Genomic DNA, 14106 nt, shown 5'->3' on the forward strand with positions numbered 1-14106 from the left:
GAATTTTAATTTTTAGTAATTAACAATTTTATTAATTGGAAAGAAAACAAGAACTTTTTTAGAAATTGATTATCTTCTACTATCCTTAGGCGCAGAGTCAATTTTGAATGGGGGGGGGGGGGGGGGGTCCAGGGAGACTGGTAGTGATTGGGGGATTATTTCACTCGGCCCTTGCTCTGGGCCTGACAAGTTCTAAAATTTGCAGGTTTGGAATGTGATTAGTGGTAACGGTGGGGTCTACATATGGGTGACTCTGGGACCTCCTCCACCTCATCTTATAGAGGGGAGGCCTACACCTGCCAACAGGTGGGGCACTAATAACTGGAGCATTGGTAAAACGAGTGTTTTCCCCGGTCACTAACCATGGTAGGTGGTGGTGTAACCGTGTTTAACTACCAGGGGTTTTATGACACTATGTCAACATAGGTCAGGTGATAGCCATTGTGTATAGGTAATCGGTAGTCATCCTGGCGCCTCAACAAATTTTTATAGAATACTCTGTAGCCAAAGTAATGCCACAAAGTAAAAATGTATATTCTAGTAATGAAAATGTAAATACAAGTTGGTGTAATAAAATGTATGTTTAATTCAAAGGATTGTTTTTGTATAAGTTGTAAATGAAATACAGAGGATGGAACCTCTACACAAATGAGTGTAATATACAGAAAGTCTAGTATTTTTAATTTTGGTATCTGTGAATTATAATTAACAACAAACAAAGAGAGACAACTCTAGATTAATTTTTAACATAGTTTAGAAAATATGTCAACAACACTTGATCGTTGTTCTTCATCTCATTGTTATTCGTTCAGCACTGGTATAGGGTCTTCTTATTTGAGTATTGCAATTAAATGACAATCAAAATTATTGTACAAATATTGAAGACCTTAATAAATTAAACTTGTCATTTGATTAGGGACTTTCCTTTTTGAATTTTCCGCGGGGTAAAGTATTTTTGTGATTTAACTTTTTAGTATAGCAAAAATTTCTTTTAAAGGATAATTTACAAACGATCCACTTGACAATCTAGAGAAACAATAAACAAAGAACATAATATTGATATTTACCCGCAGCAGCGCAGTGCAGTGCATTTGAAACATTACTGATGGTTTTATCTTAAAGTTTTGCTTTTGGCTACTACACCTTTGCATCTACAGCTGCTCCCTAACAGACTAAAGGAGGTATAACAAGGTTAAGGGAAATAACTCTTAAAAATAATCATTATTTTAGTGTCAACCTTTGTCATAAATATAATCTTAGCTTCTAGGTTACACATAAGCATAAGCAACACGACGGGTGCCACATGTGGGGCAGGATCTGCTTACCTTTCCGGAGCACCTGAGATCACCCATAGTTTTTGGTTGAGTTCGTGTTGCGAATTCTTTAGTTTTCTATGTTGTGTCATGTGTACTATTGTTTGTCTGTTTGTCTTTTTCATTTTAGCCATGGCGTTGTTAGTTTATTTTCGATTTATGAGTTTGACTGTGGTATCTTTCGCCCTCTTTTAGATGGATTGTTTTCAAACTGTTTCAAGTAAATGCTTAAATACACTAATAAAATTTGACTTTTACAAACGCTTAGCTGATTTTAAGAGTTAGCTCCCTCAATAAAGGTCTGCCCCCTTAATTAGTGTGTATTTTGTTTTTGCCTGTTTCCCCTTTGCACAGTTTATTCCTTTTATTCAACAGTTTATTTTTGCGGATAACGTTTTGTTGACATGGACGTCGTCATAAGTGCAATCTATTATTTAAAGAACATTGTAGCGGTCTTGTATCAGAAGATACTGCACATTACTTTGGTATACCTGACTCATCCATGTGCATAGGAATGATGGTAGAGAAGTAAAAAATACGTCCATACATGAATAAAAATCTCTATAAAGACTTTTTGTTTTGAAATTTCCTCAGTGATCAGTATTCTTGTGATTTTACTTTACTTGGTCATCTGACACTATGTGAATGTAAGATCTGTCGTTCACAACCTATAAACCCTTTTAGACGGTGTGTCTGACTCCAAACTAATCTTTTGTCTATCAAAGTGTAAATAAAAGAACTGTCGTATACACCTTCCAACCCACTAAGGTTATATGCTTGACTCATGACTAATTTTGTTTCTATCAACGTGTAGATAAAAGAATTATCTTATATGACTGACAAATCCACTTAGAGTTTATGCTTGACTCCATACTCATCTTTCGTCTATCGACGTGAAAATGGAAAGAAAAACTGATGTATAAATCTACCAACCCACTTATAAGATACATTTGACTTATAATTCGTCTATCAAAGTGTATATGTAAGACCTGTCATGTATAACCGCATAACCTACTTTTAAGGTATATTTGACTCCAAACAAATAAAACTTTCTTTCAAAGATTTAATACATCAAATGTCATATACTACTCAACGATCCAAACTAATATTCCTTCTTTTAAAGTGTAAATGTACTTCATTTCTTTTATTAATAAATATATCTATACTGCAATTAGTTATGTTTATATCCTAAATATAGTAACACAGTTATATTTTGTGCAATGTCAATGTGCTCATGGAACACTTTTTTTCACAGTCAATTAAGGGATGAAAATAAGTTTAAAAATGTATTACAATTTAAAAATAGCTAATAATGTATTCATTGCACAGTATGAAAACAATATAAGGTCAATGTCTTAAAAATATATTCGGAAACCTCGCCCTTCCTCATTTTTGCAGCCTCATAAACTTTTATATTTTTCTGACATTGACCTAATATTGTATAAGTATAATTATCAAGTTTTTTATATTCTATGAATTTTTTATCTAATTTTTCATTTTAATCTTTTGATATAAACAAACGATGAACCGATACCTCAATGCACAACAATTAATGATGTTAAATGTTTTATAGTTTGGTTTTAATAACAAAATGAAATTTGAAAGATAAGCTATCTGATTTTTCTTAGATTTCATGTCATTTTAATCATGGTCCACCTATTTTATATCTCAAGAGTGTCCATATTGGTTCTAAAACTATTATATCGCATTAATAATTCATGTATTATTAAGGATGTGTGGGGCAAATCATTCTTATTTGCCTCAAAATATCATTTTGCCAAAACATAATTATCGTTGCTGTCGTCGGTGCATCATAGTTATATCAAGGATTCAAAATATAACAGAAAGAAATCAGAAAAAAACATATGATGAGTTATTACAAAGAGTGAACACAATGACGATTCCTTATACAATATTGACAACTGTTGGTTCAGTAATTGCAGTTTTTAACATGCTGATGTATTCTGTGGCTTTCGAATTGAAACAAAACACATTTTCTGTTGAAAAAGACAAAAGGGTCACATTGAATAACAATTCAAATACTAGTAAGATCTTTTATAACTACAGTGCTTTACAGTGCGCAGTGGAATGTGTCAATGATGAAAATTGTCATTCAGCTAGCTATGATAAATTCGTTTTGACTTGCCAACTTTGTTTTGATACATCTGAAATTTTGTATTATGCTCTAGAAACAAAATCAGGATGGAATATTTTGCGAAAAGTCAGAAAAAATAGTAAGTATCTTCTATCGATTTTAGGATTGATCACTTGTGTTGATAAAAAGTTTCGACTTTAATGTAATGTCAAATTTCGTTAACTATTCGTTTAGCGTACTAAGTGAAATTTATTATCAACTGCAACTTCATTTTTTGTTAGACTTTCTTGTACATTGTATATTCATATTTTTTTTTAATCAACTGATTATTTTATTAATGTTTGCACAGTTTTGGTTATGTGATCCAATTTTTTGTCACATTCATTCATCATGTCTGTTTAAGTAGCTGTTTTAGTTTTTGTCAGTATAACAGATCATCTATAAACAATGTCATACAATCGAGAGATTAAGATAGATATAAGAAAAAGGGGTTCCTCCATAAATGCATGTACTACATATAAGTTAGTAGTATTATTGTTGTTTTCAGTTCGTCAGTTTTTTATACTCCACCTACGATAAAAGAAGGGCATTAATTTTTTCTGGTTTGTGCGTCCGTCCGTTTGTTCGTCCTTTCGACCCGCTTCAGGTTAAGTTTTTAGTAAAGATAGTTTTTTTGGTGAAGTTGAAGTCCAATCAACTTGAAACTTAGTACACATGTTCCCTATGATATGATCTTTCTAATTCTAATGTCACATAAGAGTTTCTATTTGATGGTCCACTGAACATAGACAATGACAGTGCAAGATTAAGGTTAAAGTTTTTGGTCAAGGTAGTTTTGGATGAAGTTTAAGTCCAATCAACTTGAACCTTAGTATACATGTTCCTTATAATATGATCTGTCTTATTTTAATGCAAAATTTGAGATTTTACCCCGACGTCATGTTTCACTAAACACAGAAAAGGATAGTCCGAGTAGGACATCTGTGTACATGTTTTCAAATCTAATGTTTGATTGTGTAAGTTTTTATGGTCTTTCACCTTTTTGCACTAACAATTAAATTCGGTATTTTTGTTAAACATATTCAATCAATAATAGCAGACTTTATTTACATTACAAGTGTGCATTACTCTGTTTCAAATACTCTTTTTAAAGACTGTTATAAATCTATAGTTTTAAGAAACGGAACTAAAAACACAAAACAATATTACATTAGTTTGCGTTTGAGAAAAACAGGCTGTGTAAATTATGTGGGAAACTATTCGTTCGATATTCTAATTCATTTAACTTCAGTAATTTCTTCAAATAGCAATGGCTAAATAACAAGAATTTTATAAAATTATAATAAAAATATACTGACAGATATTAAAAACGCAACACACATTTTTTTAGATTTTTTTGTTCAACCAAATCATGATTGATCCACAAATAACACCTTTGTGCGTTCATGTTTGCCATGCTTGTATCTTTTTAGAAAATTCAATATTTGTCTTACCTGAGGTTTTTGAACATACAAAGCCAAATTTGAAATCCATAAAGGATTTTTTAAAGTTTGTTTTTCCTCGTCAATTAATTCTTTCAAACCATATTAAAACTTATTTGACGTCACAATATATATTCTATGAGGTGAAAAATGTATGTTATCTTTTGTTATGCCCTATTAAATCGCCGATTGCGTTTCAATTTGTCTTCTTATCAATTCAACAGTTTTGTATTTCATTACTTTTATAACAAGCTTAATGTAATAAAAGATGCAAGGCGTATAGTTTATTATGCAATAGATTCATTTTGTCTACGTTAGGCAGTGCATAACACATATCTTTGGCGGAAATAAACCCTATGTGATTAAACAAGGAATAATAAGAAGGAATATAAGCACAATGATGGTTATGTATTTTTATACTTGTCAATGTCAATGATAGACCTTGTGTCGAATCTCTCCTTAGTCACAGTAAAAATCGAGTAAAAAGTTTGAAATATACTTGATTTTCTCCCGATATACAGCAATGAAGAAAAAGTTAGAGCAAATCTTATATTTCTACATAAGATTTGATACAATATGAAATTTCATGTTTCCCTTTCGATGATATAAACTTCGAATTCGGATATCTATATTCTTGTCATTAGCACCTATGTGCTAATTTTACTTGATATGAGTATACTGTCAATTATGCATTGGATTAAAATTATGAAATGCAACAAAAAACTAGTTAAACAATTGACAAAAAGTTAGACATAGCTTACACAGATACACCCATCACCTGCTTATGGATAATTTTCATTTATAAAGTCATTACCTATCTTATTTATCAAAATTGCATAAATTAAAAAAAACCAAGAAGCACTAGTTTTTCAAACGCAGAACACATTGATAGGCTATTAACCCTCTGTAATTGATACACACAAATATATACTTTATTACCTTATCGGTTTTCCAATCTCCATATATGATACCCATATAAAAATGAAAAATAAGATTGCAGATCGGCTTACGTATAGAATGATTAGAAATAATATTTTTATTTCATGCATATTATATTATCGGTTGTAAAATCTCTAAAACTGTTTTACATAAAAATATAATTTATGAAGTTGTAGATCAGCTTACATAAACATAATGTTTCCATTTCAGACATCAAGGAGTTAAAGACACCAATAGGAGGTAAGATAAATAATGTTATTTTATATCGGTTGAGAATATAATTCTCTTATTGGGTAAAAAAAAAGGGGTCACATGACGTTCATTCTTCTTCAGTAATAATTTCCATAGGTCATTAACAGAATAAAACGGACCAGAAAACCGGTCGTTAAAGAACTTTTACATTATAATGACCAGTGGGGCGTGGTTTCCGTCTGATAATGACTGTTGAGGCGTGGTTTCCGTCTTATAATGACCGTTGGGACGTGGTTTCTGTGTTAAAGACCGGTGGGGCGTAGTTACTCCGTTTAGAGAGATTTACATGTACCTTTTATAAAACATTTTCCTGTTTTTAATATTATATTTAAGTTGTTGAATTATTTATTATATGTTTTCGTTAACTATAAAAGTAAAGAGAACATGATTAAATATTTATATACTGAAAAATTGCACTTAAATGAATGGCAGTATTACTACGACTGGTTTCCACTCTTTGTCATAGAAATCGTACTACTATTCTGTGTTTTAAATATTTAAAATTTAACTGCTAAGAGTGGATAAATATCATATTACACGAGATTTGGTGGTATAATCTGTTTCTCTAATGATTTTTGAACAATACGCAGGCAAACTTATTCCTTCTTTGCGACTGATCTGCAAAAATATGTGTTCTTTCTATATGACGTCATCAGGCATGGTCACTTTCTTTATGCGTCACAATAGGAAATTCAGAGGAAAATCAGAAAAGTCGACGTCATAATCGGATTTTAACTAATTAAGAACTGAGATCAAACGAACCACACGTTGATTAAATTTGTTTATACAATGGGTGCAAAAAGGGATGAATTTAAGAAGAATTAGAAAAATAATTTTATTACATTGGTTGCAATGATTTATATTGATTTCCCAGTAAAATAAAAACCGATAATTAAAAATGTGAAAAAAACGTGGTTATTTTGTCTATCCTCTATCGCCGTGCAGCAATATGCATTGTCATGACGTTGGATCAAAGCAAACATGATTTTGATTACAAAAAAGAAGAAAAATAATAACTATTGATTTTAAAACTTGGGAGGTTAAATAGATTACATAAAATCAAAGATATGAAGAAAAATGATGGATGCTTTTTTCTAGCTATCAAAGTTTAATTCCCCATTTTCTACATACGAAAATGTCTGAACCAAGTCAGGAATATGACAGTTGTTATCTATTTGTTTGATGTATTTAAGCTTTTAATTTTGGCCATTTGATTAGGAACTTTACGTTTTAAATTTTCCACGGGGTTAAGTATTTTTGTGATATTTATTTTTTCTATTTTTGCATTTTGATAGTGTTGTCTGATTCCTGGTGAAAATTAATTATATTTAAGGATATTCACTTCTCTGATTAAGAATAACACACTTTTAAAGTCTGTTATGAATTGATATTATGCAGCTAGATATAAATTGGAAAGAAACAACAATTACAGCCCTGCGTTCTTGTATATACAAATGTATAATAAACTGAACATTTGCAGAGAATTGATAATTACAATCATGAATATTGGTAAAAACAAGCTGTTCCACTTTGCAAATTGTAGATTGATATATGGATGAATTGAGTTGCTACAAATTCAAAACATGATGAGTTGAAAGGATATAAAAGCGTTTATAAACACATTTTAATAAAACCAGGTTAAATTTACCCGTTTCTCATTAAGAAAATTCCTGTACCAAGTCCGGAATATGACAGTTGTTGTCCATCCCTTTGATGTGTTTGAGCTTTTGATTTTGCCATTTGATTACTGACTTTCCGTATTGTTTTTTTTTTTACTTTTTACAAAATATATTGAAGCAACAAAAGACTATTAAAATTTAGAAAGAAAGAGTTTTATTTGATGGTAAGACATATTTCTGCTCACATATTGTATAAGTAAATGTACTGCTTTTTTGAAAGGTCAATGTATCCAATAAATGTTTCCCTAATTTTGCATAGTGGACTGCTATCTCGAAGAAAGCTGGAACTATGATGGACATGTAAACTATACTCAGAGTGAACGAACCTGCCAAATGTGGAATATCCAATCACCACACCCACATCCATTTACTTCGAAAAATATTTCGGACTTTGATTCGAACTATTGTAGAGATCCCGGACATGTGTATACTCCATGGTGTTATACAACTGATCAACATTTTCGTTGGGAATTTTGTCCAGTCACAAAATGTAAGTTTTATAAGATAAGGGAATGATTTATCATTCCATAAATAATCTTTGCTGATAAAAGCGTTTACACAATAAGAAATTGGTTGCCCGATAAGATTCGTCGGTGATTCAACACACGAGTGACTTGTTTTCTCGGTCGGTCTAAATTCTTTATATATCAGCATAGTCTATTTATCTGTAAATTTACCATTATGTCCTATTCCATATTGTGTCCAATTTCCGATTGTTTCCTAGCCCGATTGTGTTCTATTGCCGATTGTGTTCTATTTCCGATTGTGTTTTATTGCCGATTTTATCTTATTCCCGAATATGCCCTATTCCTGATTATGCCCTATTCCCGATAGTGTTCTTGTACAGATTGTGTCCTAATTCCGATTGTGTTTTATTCTTGATTGCAATATTTAAAGTGTCATTGCAGGTGTCACAATTGTTTCCTATTCCCGTTGGTGTTTATTGCCGATGTTGATTTATTCCCGATTGTGTTCTATTGCCGATTGTTTCCTATTCCCGATTGTGTTCTATTGGCGATTGTGTCCTATTCCCGATTGTGTTCTATTACCGATTGATTCCTTTTCCCGATTGTTTTCTATTTCCAAATATGTTCTATTCCCCATTGTGTCCTATTTCTGATTGCAATAATTTCTATATGGAGTGACGTTGCAGATGTCAAAGTTGTTTCCTATTCCTGAATAACTCACATTCCCGATTGTGTTCTTTTGCCGATTGTGTCCTACTACTAATTGTGTTTTATTCCCGATTGCAATATTTGCTATATTGAGTGACATTGCAGGTGTCACAGTTGTTTCCTATTCCCGAATATGTCCTATTCACGATTGTGTTCTATTGCCGATTGTGTCCTACTCCCAATTGTATCTTATTCCTGATTGCGATATTTTCTATATTGATTGACATTGCAGATTATAAATGCATATCTAAAACGCAAACTATGTTGGAGCACAATATCACGATCCCTTTGGAATTCATTCCATTCCCTCAGTTCTAAGTTGTTATATCGGTCGGTCTAATTTTTTTGTCCATCACTAATCTATAGTTTTTCACGATATTTAAACATCGGTAAACTATTCAATTATTAATTAAACCTGCAAACGTTCTATTGGAGCAGTCAAAATACGATGGCTGTCCATTATTATATGGTATATAGTAACTAACTGAATAATCTTATTAGCCTTTCCTACAAGTAAATATATGGCAATGAACTGTATAAACTGTCGTGACAATCGTCAAACTTCGGGTGACTCCGCTTCTTCCAATCTAAATGGAGGTACGGAATCGGCCGAGTTGTGATGAATTCTGTCGTGATATATTTTTCAATAATCGGAAATATTCTCGGCCCATTTCGTATTATATCCGTATTTTAACACTAACCGTATTTTTTCATTATGACTAATAATTATTGATCATCGATTTTTTAAAGGCTGAAAATGCAGAGGATCACAAGTGGGAAAAGGTTATATAACCCGTGCCACGAGCATCACTGAAGAGACATATTTTGTCGAAATGCGCATCTGGTGCAAGAAAATTGGTACCGTTAATTTTATTATATAACCCGTTCATAACACATGTATTCACTTGATGTTTTGATGGACTTAATTGTTCGGGTATTTGAAGTGTTAAAGAAATTGTTGTTTATCTTTATTGTTTTCATTTTGCCATTGTATTAATTGTCTTCTAGCAATTTCCCTTTCCAACAGATAAATGAATAATAAAGAAAATATGATTTTATTACATGGCTATCTGCTGTATTTCAGGCGACAAGTGTCAACAGGTTGAAAACATGCCCCTTGGATTGACTGTCAAATATAACATGTCATATGGACATTTGGGAGCTTTATACAGCTGTAAATCATTTACTGCAAATGAGTCGACAGATCATTGTCCTAGCAGCGTGTGTCTATCAGATGGAACTTGGTCAGATTTCAGTATATCATGTGGTGGTATGTTTTGTTTTATTTTTATATTGTTAATGTTTTGCTATTTTGCATTAATTTTCATATCTACAATCCTTGATAAATTTGGTTAGACATGTTTTTTTTAAATTAATAATTTTGCAACATTCAAAGCAAGTTATGACAAAGTTTATGCAAAGAAAAGTATTTAGAGGTAAAACTGTTTTGCACAAAAGGGACAGACATGTTAAAAGATTGAGCATTAAGAGTTTTAATGTAAAAAATGTACCAAAGAAATATAACAAAAGTAGTATGTATATGATATGATTATAATTGGACAATTACATGTAACAACCATAGATCTCATCAATGAGTAACGAATTAAGCGCACGCAGGAATTTTTCTGCTGCGTTATGTTGAAAAATAAACAATGAAACACAACAACATACATATATGACGTCACCATTAACGCGTCATGAACCCACTATGAAATCTACTACCCCCTACGGTCTCAAAGGGGGTCACCACGTGACGGCGTTAAACCAATCACAACATGATAATTTACCCGCGGTGCTATAAATGGCACAATGTTAAACATTCAAGCAACGAAACTAGGCGCATGATATATGTTCTAAATAAGAAACAATTGATATTAGGCAATGAACGATCACCACCGAACTACTTGCCTCTGGCTTTGGAGAGGCACATACAGGATGTGGCGGGGTTATCCACTTTTGCAGGCGTCCAGCCCACCCTTTACATAAGACCGTGTTAGAATTGAATTAAGAACTATTAAAAACAATAGAAAACCATGCACTTAAGAGGAAATATCAATCAGTACACATACAATTTACAATATAAGTTTGGAATTAGTAAAAGTAAATGTAATAAAAAACACTCATGGGATTGTTTTAATTGATGAGGATAAGAACACATCTCATCTTACAATATAAAATTGGAATTAGTAAAAGTAAATGTAAATGTAATAAAATCACTCATGGGAAATTTTTTATTGATGAGGGTAAGAACACATCTCATCTTAAAAATCAATCCAACTTAGATACACGATACAAACATTTTGTTTATCGAAATAACTGATGAACATATGATTGACTGATTACAGTCAATGATATTTACAATAAAAGAAAAATTCTATTAAATAGGTTACAAATAAAAGTTAGTGATACTTACAATACAAATAAAGCAAAATGATATTTGCATATAATACATTGAAATGGTATATGTAACACAGAACAACAGAAATACTCGTTTTCTATAATATAATTTTCAAAAAAAAGCGCACAAAGGACGTCAAATAACGCAATTGAATCAAACAGTTTGACGGAAAGATAAAGATTGTAATCAATCCCATTTATATGTGTATTTTTTCGATAGCAGTACCTTCATTCATACATATTATTGATATAAGAAATTACAGGTACTGATGTATGCAGGAGTATAGAAATGCCTTTTACCGTCCGGCTACTGTTAGCATCAAATTGGTCAAAATTTTACAATGATTCGTCAAATTATTTGATCTTGATTCGTTTGATCTTGATTCATCAGAGGTCTTAAATAAGTATCGTGACAGTTTTTTTTGTCAAAATCAATCAATTTTTTTCGTCTTGAAGGATATGTTCATTTTATTGGCATCTTCCAAAAATTACCACTAACGTCATTTGCCATGATTGTTTGCGTTATTTGTCATACCCCCATTACGACTGCCATGCAACAAAAGAACTAAGTACAGGAACCAAAACATTTTAATTACATGTTATCTGTTACAGGCGCACTAAAAACCTGTCCGCATCTCATACCTATATCATGAATCAATAAAAGCAGTACACATTATATATCATTTCTTAATTTATTCATAAATGATGAACTTGTCGTCTGTTTACTTATCATTTTAGATTAGAAATTCATAACGGATACAGTAATAATGTATTTTAGGATTCGCTCATATAACACACTGGTATGTATTACGTAATTGTCTTTTGTAGTTGATGATTGTTACAACAATAGTTCTACATATAGAGGTAAAGTGAGCTGCAGTGCTCTTGGGACCACTTGTAAGCGTTGGGATTCAGTCAATACATATGACCTTCCATCAGATCCAGCCGATCACCCGACTAATTACTGCAGAGATCCTAAAGGTGAAGGGAGGCCTTACTGTTATAAAGGAACAAATGATTGGGAGTATGAGTACTGTCATGTGACCAAATGTTAAAAGTGCACCTTCGTATCAAACACGAGTGGCCGTATTGCCATGAGAGCAAAAATGAGTGTGAATCCTCGTATCATACAATTTAGAAAAAAAAATGTGTAGAAAACGCAAATCATGTCACATGATCAACAACCTTTTTAATTACTAAATGTGTTATTCTTTTTTTGTTTATATAAAAGGTGTATATTCAAAAATAATCATGAAAATATATGTGAGATCTGGAAGAGGGGTCCTTCATTTTTGTATTCTTTCATTTCCATTTACAATGTTTCTCTATCCTTGATAAAGAGTATCCGTTCCTCTCTTATCTTCACATTTCAACATTAAATATTCTCTATTTTTTTTGGTAATAATTTTTCTGTTTTTTTTTATTTTTATCATTTTCTCCATTCTTTATTTTGGCCCTTTATTCTATACATTTGGCTTTAATTCTATTTTCTCTAAACTCTATCCACACCCTTATCTATAATACAATATAAAATTAGCCTCAAAATATCTAACGTAGTGCTCATTTCTTAATGATCAGTATCAAAAGACATGACGTGGTATGTATCTGCCTGTATACATATTAATACTAGATGGTGAAAAATATATCAAACGAATTACACTTGCTATTGTTGAAATGTTCAGTCAGGAATTTTTTTCTTATTTTATCATATATTTTCTTGCAGTATCTTCAAAAGCCATTGCCAGGTTTTGTTTTATAACGTTACCTTTCAAGCAATTGTGCTCTTTCATTTGGGGATGTTTAAATTGTTTCTTATTTTGTACATTGTATACTATGAAGACATATTAATGGTATCGTCCAAAAAAAAACCATTTTACAGTCAATCACTAACACCTGACTTTCACAAAATAAACCAAAACAGCAAAATAAATAAAAACTATTAAAAACAAACATCACTTGGTCTAGGAAAAAGCCTGACAGATATACCGACAAACAAAAAGATGGAATCAAAATAGTTGTACTTGCCAAAAAAATTCGAAGCTGGTACTGTTAATGTTTAACGAAAATACTATACTACTATAGTAATTATTAATATATTCCATTTCAAAGTTGTTTTTATTTCTTTTTATGATTGTATGTGATTGTATTTACATTGCCTAGGTAAATTTTAAAATTGTTTGTATGCACATTGAACGACAATTCTATGTGACGTATAAAATTTTCTGACGTCAGATCTAGACACACAAATCAATAAATGTGTTTGTAGATAGATGTTTTTGTGTTCTGTAAAATTTTTCTTTTTAAAATTGTTATACGATGATGACTGATGTACCCATATTCATATTTTTATTGTGTCTGTTTAGTTATTGCATCAATGTAAATATTACGGAATTTGATGAGACTGTCATCAAAGTGAGAGGGTTAGCGCTATACAACCAGGTTTAATCCACCATTTTCTACATTTAAAAATGCCTGTACCAAGTCAGGAATATGACAGTTCTTGTCCATTCGTTTTTGATGCGTTTTGTTATTTGATTTTGCCATGTGATTATGGACTTTCCGAATTGATTTTCCTCTTAGTTCAGTATTTTTGTGATTTTGCCTTTTGTATGTGTTTAACATTTGTTTCACATGTGAGTGTGACTGAGTGTTTTTGAATAAAACATATTGTATTGTATCGTTAAGATATACTTTGTATGTAACATATTTCATATATCAAGGCAATTATACATACCAGGAGCCCGGTCTATAAAACAAGGTACTTAAACATAACAC

At 31.6% G+C, this 14106-nt stretch overlaps 1 long non-coding RNA gene across 1 annotated transcript in view; it reads left to right on the plus strand.

The window, feature by feature from the left end:
* Nucleotides 1–8022: 8022 nt before the first annotated feature.
* LOC143058946 (uncharacterized) overlaps nucleotides 8023–14106 on the plus strand; it is a 38485-nt gene continuing 32401 nt past the window's right edge. Inside the window, exon 1 of the long non-coding RNA XR_012973302.1 lies at nucleotides 8023–8249. This is a non-coding gene — a long non-coding RNA (uncharacterized LOC143058946). The remainder of the gene's footprint in view (nucleotides 8250–14106) is intronic.

Source organism: Mytilus galloprovincialis, chromosome 14 (assembly GCF_965363235.1).
Source record: "Mytilus galloprovincialis chromosome 14, xbMytGall1.hap1.1, whole genome shotgun sequence".
Classification (NCBI taxonomy): domain Eukaryota; kingdom Metazoa; phylum Mollusca; class Bivalvia; order Mytilida; family Mytilidae; genus Mytilus; species Mytilus galloprovincialis.